The sequence below is a fragment of the Xyrauchen texanus genome, chromosome 29 (assembly GCF_025860055.1).
Source record: "Xyrauchen texanus isolate HMW12.3.18 chromosome 29, RBS_HiC_50CHRs, whole genome shotgun sequence".
In the NCBI taxonomy this organism is placed as follows: domain Eukaryota; kingdom Metazoa; phylum Chordata; class Actinopteri; order Cypriniformes; family Catostomidae; genus Xyrauchen; species Xyrauchen texanus.
In genome coordinates, this window is record NC_068304.1 from 34035577 (window position 1) to 34048684 (window position 13108).

At 38.5% G+C, this 13108-nt stretch overlaps 1 protein-coding gene across 1 annotated transcript in view; it reads right to left on the reverse strand.

Annotated features, from left to right (window-relative positions):
* The window catches only part of LOC127623309 (CUGBP Elav-like family member 4), a 144795-nt gene that overhangs the window by 41303 nt on the left and 90384 nt on the right, over positions 1-13108 (reverse strand). The gene's annotated exons all lie outside the window — the stretch shown is intronic.

Below are 13108 nucleotides of genomic sequence, written 5' to 3' on the forward strand. Positions count from 1 at the left end.
GAGTTCTGTAATAACTGATGATGTCAAAAAAGTTTAGAGGAAGAGTAAGTTCTGAAATATACAGGAGGCATATGTATAAGAAAAGGAACACCCATACACTTCACAACTTAACACACACATGTATGTGTTCATTCATCAGTTCAGTCTCAGTACTTTATCATGTTGAGCAGACAGCATGTTTTCCCTCCATATCAAGTCTTATATAAGCAGTTTTAATGAAGCTCTGCACTTGTATGAGCCCACACTCAGATCATTTGTCTTCTGTACTGTATGAGAGCTTTACATTATGCATACGAGCACTCAAAGAGTCATAGGATAAGATGTTGAGTCCTGGAAGGCAGAGATTAGAGACAGCAACACAGTTTTCTACTGAATAGAGAGAGATATAGCTGAGATACAGCTGAGATATAACCGAAATGCTGTATATTGTGAATATTGTCATAAAGGGCAGTGTTGGGTACAATGCAAAGTGGAGTTCAGCATTGACTACATTCATAATATTAAGCATTTTTAAAACATAAGCATAGTAAAAATACTATATAATACTATGTAATAATGTAATAATATATACTGCATCTTTGAATCATTTTGCAAGCTATTTTGTTGAGTATGATGGATTTGGTTATCAAATTTGACATTTTCGATCAGGTCAAGTTGGGCTGAAGGGTCTCAATTATGGCACAAGGTTAGGCTGTAATTTATTGTCTGTACAGACCTGTTTACACCTGGTATTAAAGGGTAGTTCACCTAAAAATGTAAATTCTCTCATCATTTATTCACCCTCATGATATCCCAGGTGTGTATGACTTTCATTCTTTACCAGAACACATTTGGAGAAAAATAGAAAAATATCTTAGGTCAGTAAGTGGATGGTGATCAGACATTTGAAGCTCCAAAAATCACAGACAGTCAGCATAAATGTCATTGATACGACACCAGCCGTTAAATTAATGTCTTCTAAAGCAGTGGTTCTCAACCTTTTTGACTCCAAGGCCCCCCATTGTCTGAGAAAAAATGTGAAGGCCCCCCATATAGGCTATTAGATATATATATAAGAAATATCTATTATAAGATATTTCTTCTGCTACTTCTACGGTAATGAGGACCAAGCTTGTTTTTCAAAGTTTTTTAATGTAAGAAACTACTAGCATCAATAGATTAAAACAATTAAGTTGAATTATTAATGATATAAAAATGATAATAATTACCTTATTTTAAATAATTTTAAGAGATCTTGAGGCCCCCCTGGAAGTGTGCTGAGGCCCCCAAGTGGGTCCAGACCCCCTGGTTGAGAACCACTGTTCTAAAGCAATATGATCACTTTTGGTTCACACAAAAATCAATATTTAAGTACATTTGAACTATAATCCAATCCAGTTATGGAAGTAATCTCATGTTCTCCTCTCAGTTGAGGCATCCACTGTGAGTAAAGAAACAGATAAATACAGATCTAAACCAAAACCAACGAAGCTTCTGTACAGCATTCCACCTACTTACTTTCAAACAACGTTGCTCTTCTGGGTGTATCACACGTGCATCAGTTCTCATGTGTCTCATCTGCCAACACGATTAAGTCACATGTGCATACTGCTGCAGACCAGAAGCAATGATTTAGAGTTAAAAATGTACTTAAATATTGATATTTTTCGCACCAAATGTGTCACTTTAGAAGACGTTAATTTAAAAGTCGAATGGATGATGTTCATGCTGACTATCTGTTCTTTTTGGAGCTTCAAAAGTCAGATTACCATCCACTTGCATTTTAAGGACCTACTGAGCTAAGATATTTTTCTATTTTTCTTCAAATGTGTTCTGGTGAAGGAAGAAAGTCATACACACCTGGGATATCATGAGGGTGAGTAAATGATGAGAAAATTTTAATTTTGGGGTGAACTATTCCTTTAAGATGCGCTTTGGGCAATCCGATGCTAAGTTGACAGGTGAGACACATCAATGTTTACACCTGGTCATAATATGCATCTCTTTTCCCACATGTGATAGGATTTCAAGGGGATAGAAATTAATCCATGGTTATAAAGGGAAAAAATTCAAAGAAGAAAAAACTTGAAAAAACTGTGCCCTGATTAATGGCAAAACAGATCTACATCCCACAAGAAAGTGTGTCATTGATTGATACATATTCACTCGTTATATTTCATAATATTCACCAATGCCTGCTTTTATGAATTTATATTATTGCAATGATCACTCCTCAACCTATAGATTATAAATCAGCTCATCTATAGCCATGATTGTTTTATGACCGATTTATAGAGGAGAGAAAGACAGAGACAGAAAGATGGAGACCAGGTGGAGGTGTGTCACTTCAGTGGGCAACTGGGACAGCAGTGAGTGTGTATCTGTGTGTGTGCTTTATTGGGTGTGGGAGGTTGTCGGCAGGTTTGGGTGGTTTACAAGGAAATTTTTTAGGTTACAAACTGGTAATTACAAGGGTAATATGCTATAAATGTGGTTTATGATGACATTTCTACTCTCCTCATAATTCAAATCGCTTAAAAAAAACATACTAAATAATGTTTTGTTTTTTTATTTAAAAATGCAGAATTTTTTTTGTGAGGGTTAGGTTTGGGGTTAGTGTTAGTGTTAGAGGATAGAATCTATAGTTCCTACAGTATAAAAATCATTATGTCTATGGAGAGTCCACATAAGGATAGCCACACCAACATGTGTGTGTGTGTGTGTGTGTGTGTGTGTGTGTGTGTGTGTGTGTGTGTGTGTGTGTGTGTGTGTGTGTGTGTGTGTGTGTGTGTGTTTGTATAATTACCCTCTCAGTCTGACCGCCTGATGTGTATTGCACAAAAAATGCCAAGCACACACCAAAATCAAAGCTCCAATCTGAATGGACAACTGCTACAAAATATCTTGGAGTCAGGGTCTTATATCAGCGAGATATGCAATATCATGAGATATGTTTCAAAGTTATGTCTATAACTTATATATTAGTTTTGGATGGACAGGAATTTTGACTGAATTCATTTTTACACATTACTTTCTTAAGCGTAAAAAAACAAACTGTGGTTGGGTGCTTTAATTACACTTTTCCTGTGTAATTAGGTGGTTCTTGGTCAATAAGAAACCGTTAAAACTGTCCCAGGCCACCAAATTCATGTATAAATATAAATACTATAATAAACTCATTCTGTAACTAGAATCTGACAGGAAAGTATTTTACTGTAAACTATAGCTCAGCTGATGCCAGTAAAATCATGAAACTCTCTCTCTCTGTCTCTCTCTCTCTCTCTCTCAATATTTCTCAGACTCTCTTTCGGTGTGTGTGTGTGTGTGTGTGTGTGTGTGTGTGTGTGCTCTAGGGGATCAGGGCTCCGCACACATCAGGGGCATGTTGCACATTCTATGTCAGCTTTATAAGGCTAATTAACAAGCCATAAGTGCAATAATAAACAAAAAAAATTATTGTTCATTGTTCAATAATGAACAAAAAATTGTATTGGAGCAAGTGATGAGCACAATAAAAATTCAATTTACAGTCCGTTATCTTTTCTATAATTTGTTTTATCCCCTTTTCTCCCCAATTTGGAATGCCCAATTCCCACTACTTAGTTGGTCCTTGTGGTGGTGCGGTTTACTCACCTCAATCCGGGTAGCAGAGGTCAAGTCCAGTTGCCACTTCTGAGACAGTCAATCAATGCATCTTATCACGGGGCTCATTGCGCATGACATCGCGGAGACTCCCAGCATGTGGAAGCTCATGCTACTCTCCGCAATCCATGCACAACATACCACGTCCCCCTCTGAGAGCGAGAACCACTAATCACGACCACAATGAGGTTACCCCTTGTGACTCTGCCCTCCCTAACAACTGGGCCAATTTGGTTGCTTAGGAGACCTGGCTGGAGTCACTCAGCACACCCTGGATTCGAACTCGTGACTCCAGGGGTGGTAATCAGCATCAATACTCTCTGAGCTACCCAGGCCCCCATTCCTGGAACTTTGAGTTATATTCACCATCTCAGCATACACACCTATTATATGAGATGGATCGCTATTAATTAGTGTTTACACCTGACCTGAGCTGCTCTTCAGAGACCGCTCACTCTCTTGCATCCTTCGTCTGCTGCTGGGCTTCAAATAACATTTATAAATTGCCATAATGATCTCTAAGGGGCTTACAGAGCAACAGGCAATGATGACATCATCCATGATGTAATCATTCACCATGATGTTCTCACTATGGATGTCACAAGCACTGGGATTTATACCAGTGCGAATATGATACTAAAATCTAACAAAACAGTCTTTTCACTATATCAGTTGTCAAGAGTTCTGAATCAATTCAGTACCCTTTAGTATCTATTATGACGTTAGAATTAATCAAACAAAAATATTGTCAAGATAAGCGAAAACCACTCACTGTGTTTGGCATAATAACTTTAGTAGTTTTTAATGCCCTCTAAATCAAACATAAACACAGAGAAACTACTGAAGAGAATAAAGAAACTGTACAATTTAATTACAAGCCTATTTCTCAGTCAGACTGACATTATAGCTGAGAAATTTTTTTATTTTTTTTTACATTAAATATGAACCTCAACCTGATGCAAACCCGGAGTTATGAAAAAAATGACCGTAAGCCAAAATAAATAAAAAATCTAATATTTTTTAAGAATAAACTATTAATAATAATAATAATAATAATAATAATTAAATACAATTTTATATTTTCTTTATACAACTTTATAAAAAAAAGTTGCTTCTTGAGTGTTAATGTATTTTTCTAATTAATTACAAACCTTAACCTGATGCAAACCCAGCGTAAAATAATGTATGATGAACGAAGATTTGAACCAAGTTTAGTGGATCCAATGGGACTCGGACCAGGCAGAAGATTTTTGGACCACATATGCATGCCCACACACACACACACACACACACACACAGGGATAGACAGTCAAATTTTCCCTTCAGTCATTTTGTCTTTCCTTGGCATCTCATCTCTCTCTCTCTCTCTCTCTCTCTCATCTCTCTCTCTCTCTCTCTCTCTGTCTCACCATATGCATCCTGTCTTTTGCAGAGGGAATGGTTGGAATATGAGGACCTGTCAGTTTGTGATTGTGTCCAATAGATGCCAATTGGATGGGCCTTCTATAAATGCAAGAAAGACTCATTTTTATTCAGACCCGTTAGCTTGCTTGTGCGCTGCTATATGCTTGCCACATGGGCTTAGACAATTAGCAGATGCTGTTTGCATGGTGTGAATGTATTTGTTCCCACAATGATCATACGCAGCTCGAGTTCTCTGAAAGGGAATGTCACGTATGTAACCTTGGCTGGCTATCCTCTCTAGCAGCTGCATAGGCTTGTGACTTTTGCTGAAAATCTGATTTGATAGCACAAAAGCAAGCACCTTTATGGAGCCTGTAACTTAGCTCTCTAGTGAGCGTCGCATAAGCGCCATCAGCTGGGCTTCAGAGAACGTGACACTCGGATGGTGTCCCACAGCGATCATACGCAGTGTCTCGTTCCCCTCAGAGAACCGAGGTTACTTACATAACCGAGACGTTTTCTGAAGCCACATGGTGTGGAGGAACAGACTAAAATTAAGAGAGGAACAGACTAAAAGTATTTTTTCCCTAAAAATCATCCATTCACGTAACAGCATATTTAAATTTTCATTGTCATGTTTATTAAGAGATCAGCAAGAATCAATGGCATTTGGTGACGCTGATATCAGTCTGGTGCGATGCATCATGTTGTGCCAAGTTTGAATAAGCAAATGAGATTTGAGGGTTTGGGGAAGATTGTCAGTGAATAACTATTCTAATTTTACTTTTGTTCCTCACACAAAGATATCCTCAGACTTCATAACACTTGGAATGTAGCACACGTGTCTTATGGACTACTTTTATGGTGCTGTTATGCTACTTTTATGCCATCAATGTGGTCACTATGAACAGTTGTTGTAAAATAGCAGTGTAAACCAGGGGCAGTTCTAGGGTCAGTGGATATCTGGGGCTTATCCCAGAGACATCCATGTATGCATCATTATACACAGGATGCACTTTAAAATAAGTGCTTAAAGTTACATTGGTAAGGAGTATTTTTTAAATTAAGTAAATCTTTCAATATTGTTTGTTAAACACACAAAACTGTATTTATGCCAGAGCATTGAAAACTTTTCAGATATTCCAACCACTTTATTCCACCACTATTGTATACAGTCATCCGCAATCCTCATTAACGCTATTATAATTTGTAATCAAACTCATTGAACACATAAGCCATATGTTTAAAACCTACAAATCCAGAGCCATGACAATGCAATCTGTTATTCCTTGTCTAATTAAGAACCTGCTTGCAGAACATCCACAAATGACCATAACTCATATTCATCAACAAAAGTGCCTGACCACAAAAGGACATTCCAAGATGTTACATTAACAAACAAAAGTATAGCACAGGTATGCACGTATGTTTACAGAGAATCCTAACTTCTTTGCAACCACTGAATTTTTAGAAGCTATTTTTGTGTGAATAAATAAATACATTAATGAATAAATAAAGATTATCTATAATAAGTTAAGATCCTTTACCCATTCATCCTGCACATATTCAATTCATATAATCTAGTCTTATTATACACAAACACATACAACACAATCATTAATTTATAAAGTAGATACATATACCTGAAACAGCCGCATCTTGTTAATGAAGTGCTGATACTGGCTGAGGCTGTTTTACCTCTTTTCACGTAATTATTTTTTTTTAAATGTCCAAAATGTCTGATATCTCCTCACCTAGACAAGTGCACACATACAAACCGTCTATCTAAAGCAATCGAGGTAATTACTTCCAAAATGTCCAATCTCATTGGCTGAATGGTGTTTACATGTCAGTCAGAGTTGGTGGTTCTTATTAGGAGTGAATGAACGTAAAAGGAGACACTGTTTGATGTGCAGCAAGCAGAATTGTGATTCTAAAGGATTTTATTTTACTGCGCATGAAAACTCAGTGATTAGTACAAGGTAATAAAAACATTCAGTGCATAAGCCTGGTAAGTCCAATCATAGTGCATGGAGTGAACATTCCTGAAAATGCATTTTGTGTTTCATGGATGAAAGAAAGTCATACTGATTTAGAATTATATTAGGGTAAGTAAATAATGACAGAATATTTATTTTGAGGGGAACTATCCCTTTAAAATATGTTCCCTCTCCTTTCTTTGTTTGCAAATATGTTACCAGTCCAAACAATAAGACTCATATGGGACAGTTTAGTGGCTTACATGATTTTTATTTTTGCATATCACAATTCAAGAATTTCACAAGAAACTGGCACTGCCCAAGACACAGAAAACCAAATAAAACTCACAAACAGCTGCTGCAGACAATAATAGCTTTCTGCCATGAGGGTGCAGTGTGATTCAAAAGCTGTGTGTATGCAGTAAGGGCAACACTTCAGAGAACAACATAGCGCTGATGCGCTCGTTGCAGGGTGCTTGCACTGCCACGGCCTGCCCTTGGAAATCATCATGGCCACATCACGGGCAGAGACTCAGACGGACCAAACCTCTGATGAAGATGCATCTGCTCACCAAATGAAAGAGAGAGAGTTTGGCGATGGGCTCTTGTATAAAAAGTAAATAAATAAATAAAGCCAAAACCCTTTAGTTTACATCACATGCAATGCTACTTGCTATTGCTATTCAGTGGAAAATGGTCCTTATAATTAAACAAAGATTAAGTAAAAAAAAACTATCCAAAGAAAAATAATAAAAAAAAAATAAACAATATAATTAATATACAGTAATATAAAATAATATAATATAATAAATATATTTATATTTTAAACAGAAAGACATAAGATATTTTCCTTATTTAAAAACTTAAAATTTGTGATATAAATATTTTTTTTTTTTTCTAAAATTAAGAGATGTTTTGGCTTATTTATTTTTATCTTATTTTATATTTAATTTAATTTTATTTATGTATTTTTTGGTCAGAGTAACCAAACAGAAAATGTCTCGGTTACTGTTGTAACATCCGTTCCCTAATGGAGTGAATGAGACGTTGTGTCTAAGGAAGACGCGCTTTACCAACGAGGAAACTATTTTGCAGAAAATACATCACACGGGGTTACCAATGGGATAACCAGCGAATGTGGAGCACCTACCCCAGTACAGGGCCTAATTGCCATATGTACTGGGCCTGTTTCTCCGAGAACTCGCCATCCACAGGGCTAAGAGGAAGGGTCCACACTCCTGTGAACATGACACGAGTCTGAAGCCAGTGCTGAAGCAGTCTCATATGCATCAATCAGAGTGGCGTGACTGCCGCTGAGGATGCCATATACCCCAGGAGCCTCTGAAAGGATTTTAGTGGGACTGACGTCTTCTGCCTGAACATACTAAGACAGTTCAGCACTGACTGCGTGCACTCGTTCGTGAGGCGCGCCCTCATTGAGAACAAGTCTAACTCTATACAGAGAAAACCGGTAGAGATCGGGGAGAGCTTGCTCTTTTCCCAGTTGACCTGAAGCCCCAGAAGGCTAAGGAGCCTGAGCACCAGGTCCCTATGCGCACACAACAGGTCCCGCAAGTGAGCTAGGATCGGCTGATAGTCATCGAGACAGTTGATTATGCGAATGCCCACTTCCCTTAACGGGGCAAGGGCTCCCTCTGCGACCTTCGTGAAGGCGTGAGGTGACAGAGACAGACCAAAGGGGAGGACCTTGTACTGGTAAGCCCGGCCCTCATAAGCAAACCATAGGAAGGGTCTGTGTCGATGTAGAACCGAAACATGGAAGTACACGTCCTACACATCTGCCATCGCAAACCAATCTTGATGCCAGACGCTCGCAAAAATTAGTTTTTTGCGTCAGCATCTTGAACGGGAGTCTGTGCAGTGCCCAGTTCAGAACTCTCAGGTCCAAGATTGGCCGCAACCCGCCACCTTTTTTGGGTCAGAAAAAGTAGGAGCTGTAAAACCCCTTCCTCATCTCGGCTGGAGGGACAGGCTCTATTGTGTCCTTCCATAGGTGTGAGGCAATCTCCACTCGCAAGGCAGCTGCGTTCTAGAATTTCACCACTGTGAAGTGGACGCCGTTGAATCTGGGCGGGTGCCTGGCGAACTGAATCACATTGCCGAGTCGGACAGTCCTGATCAGCCATCGTGATGGGTTGGGGAGCACGAGCCATCCCCCCAAGCTCCGCGTAAGGGGGACCAAGGGAACAACCGTGTCGGATGGGGGAAGGAGTGCAGGTTCCAGACTTCCTGGGCTGCCCGTCTCAGGAGTGCTTTGAAGCCTTTCTCTGGTTCATGGCGGTCGGCCGTGAGATGAGATGGCATCTGTTTCCTGTGAGTGGCTCCACGCCGAGGCCCACTGGGGTGGGCTGTGGTGGAGCTGGTGTTACCTCCGCAGGGGGATGACATTGGTGATGAGCAGACGGGGTGCGGGGTCTTGAGCCGTGCCTGGGCAGGATATGTTGGATAGCCTCCGTCTGCTTCCTCAACATCGAAGTCTGTTATAGCACTGAAAAAGTAGATCTCATGCCAGAAATGTGTGAGCACCGCTAATGTAATCTCATTACTGTCTAGGAGAAGCGATTGAGTTATTAAAGAGATCCCATTTGTGTTTGTTCATTCCTATGGGGAATTATCTCCACACATCCATCTCTCTCTCGCTCTTTCTCACTCTCTCTCTCTCTCTCTCTCTCACATTGTCTGTAGTGGTGAGTTAACAGGTGTTTTTGGTGTAGTAAAGACAATGTATAGGTAATAAACTGGAGATTCAGGTCTTGCCCATCACAGGGGTGAATAGTAGGCAACATTTTCACTCTTATCAGAAAAATTTGATCTGAGACGTGTGAAAATTCAGTGTCACACGCCATCCACAAAATGTCAGAACAGATTCATTTAGAGGACAAATATCGAACAAAAATAACAGAGTGAACAGAGCAGTTAGACTGCATTGAGCCCAGCTGAGCCCTGAATTATAATAAACCCAGTGCAGTTTGGTTACCATATGCATAATTATTACATTCTTAGTCTCACAAAGACATAGTATGCAACCTGATCTCATAGAATTACATTACTATACCTACAGTTTTGCTAAATGCTTTTATGTGCCTTGTTAAGCATATTGCTGCAGTTTCCTGGTAAAATGAACACTAGAGGTGCTTTCACACAAATCACAAGTAAAAGGCAGAATATCAGTTCATAAACACGTACTTTTTGCCCTGTGCCTCACACAATGCTATCTTATGACATCAAAACAATTTTACTATTGTGCATGACTTGTAATGCACTGCATGAATGACATAACCAACTACATCTACCAGCCTCTTCAATCGCAATGAAGTTGCACGATTGCTGGACTGATAGAGAGTTTTGTTCATTTAAAACTCGATAGAGCAAAAATCTTTAAGGTGCACTCAGTAATTTTTGACGAATGTCGAAGTATGGCATACACTGACATCTAGTGGCCAGGATGCTGCATCAAACACAGTAGTTTTCAGTTACCAATACCATTGTGCAAATTCACTGTGCACAGTAAAACAGGATTCATTTAATCCATGAATGAAAGTGTTCAATAACAGGGCAGGTACTGAGATTAAGCGAGAAGTATTCAGCTGGTCATGTGATGCTAACATGGCTGCCCACATGAGGCGCCCCTGCCCCATGTAGTTTAAAAGAGCTTATACAAGATTACTGATATGACTGAACTTTTAATATCACATTAGGGTTGCACAGTATACCGATATTTTTGTGATACCAAAAAAAAATTTAAACGGTACGATATCATCTTGTTGTTAGTTTCGGTACCATATTAAAGTATGCTGTCATTAGCAAAATGTAATGTGATTGTTTTGAGCTGAAATCAAAGGCAATTTGAAATTAATAAAAAAAGACTCAATAGGGCCAAGTGTGATCATTAAACAGCAGAAGGGGGACTGACAAAATGTCCCCACAAGGTCAAAAATGTCAGGTTTTACCATCCTTATGGGGACATTCGGTCCCCACAAAGTGATAAATACACGCTCACACACACACACACACACACACACACACACACACACACACACACACACACACACACACACACACACACACACACACACACACACACACACATGTTGTGTTTCCATGTTTATGGGACTTTCCATAGACATAATGGTTTTATACTGTACAAACTTTATTCTATCCCTAAACCTAACCCTACCCTAAACCTAACCCTCACAGAAACTTTCTGCATTTTACATTTCAAAAACACAATTTAGTATGATTTATAGTGTTTTCTCATGGGACCACAAAATGTCCCACAAGGTCAAAATTCGGTTTACTATCTTTATGGGACATTTGGTCCCCACAGTGATAAATACACGCTCACACACACACACACACACACACACACACACACACACTACTACTACTACTGCTTGATTTTCATGCAGTGTGTCCAATAGTATCCATCTGTTTAGTTTACTTACTCAGTGTTTTTAGTGTATAAACGGCTGTGAACTCTCAAATTACCTTTTTGACCAGAGATTTCAGCTCGCGAGTCATGGGAAGTTTAATGTAACAAACCCTTTAGAAACAGGAAGAACTTCAAAAGTCTTTCAAAATAAAAGTCCCACTGATAAAAATAACTTAATTTAACTGGATGCGTGAAATTGAAGACATTAAGACAGAAAAATATTAATACTGTATAAAAGTGTAATATTTATAGTTGTAGTAATAATACTCATAATAACAATAATATAATATTAAATGGTTATATTATTAGTATTATTATCTGTAAGCAATATCACATAAGCTGAATACCAGTACTGAATATCAACATGCTGTGATTCAGCCATGGAAGCCTAAGGTAATCAGATTGTTTTAATTTAATGTTTTAATTTATACTATAAAGCTCTGTTGTGCATCTTTTTTGTTTTTTACCAAAAATAATTATTTATAAATTATTATATTTTGATTTGATCAAAGCTATACTGTATCTATTTGACAGTATTCATTTTATTTGATGCCTAAGTATTGAGTTAGTTTCGATACCGAGGTACCAGGGCTGATATCGCACTGAAGCCAAATTTTGGTATCGGAGCAACCCTATCTCACATGAGTGGTCATGATTTTATACTTACATTTCAAAATTACTATTAGGTTCTTTAGAAGTAACCTTTTGAGGAATGAGGAAAAAAATACTGAGTGCACTTTTAAATACCTCATCTGTATGGCGAAAATGTTATTTGCTTTTAGTGCCACTTATTCTGTCATTTCTGTCGATCCAAAATAATAAGTACTGATTATTTCACGAACAAATAAAGTGATGTTATCTTGTTTAGCTACTTGCTACTAAGCATCTCAAACAAAACTCTGATTATCTTTCAAAGATTTTATGCTATGAACATCATAAACGCTGTCAAATCTAGTTAGTATTTCTTCCACATCGAAGCAATCTGTGATCTTTGAAAACCCTTGGAAACTTGGGACTTCAATGTCTGTGATCCAACATTCCTTTGTTTCATTCTGTTATCTTACAATCATATTTCTCATTTTATTTCCTTGCTTCCTGCCTCAAAATGTTGAAAATTCCCCATCAAAAATAAATCATTCATGATTCATTCAGGAGAATTAGATGCTGGCTTTACTGTGTGATTACTTTATGTCTGATTCATTTCCTAGGCTCTGGGTTTTACAGCACTGAGGTGGCCTGCTATGCTAGTATTGGTCCTTAGAGAGGGGGTCTCTGAAGAGCTGTGGGCCGCAGGGAGAATGGTTTGAGTCTAGAGTCAACATTGTAATTCAGTAATGGCTCCTAATGTGTGCAGAGACACATAACAGCAATAGCTCGGAGACTCAACATGACACAAAATTACTGACGTCTGTGTAGATGCAGGACTGCAACTGAGGGGAAGACAGACTCACTGGAGATATTCAAAATCTATGTTCCATTTATGTAGATAAATATTTTTTTTACGAACCTGCCACTGAAGGCTTAACAAAATGGTTCACATATAAAACAATCCCAGGTGCAAATCAAAACAGATTAACATCTGAGAGCTGCTACAGACATACACTTAAGGACAACGAGGTGTGCTGAGCCCTAACATACAACGATGAGCTCA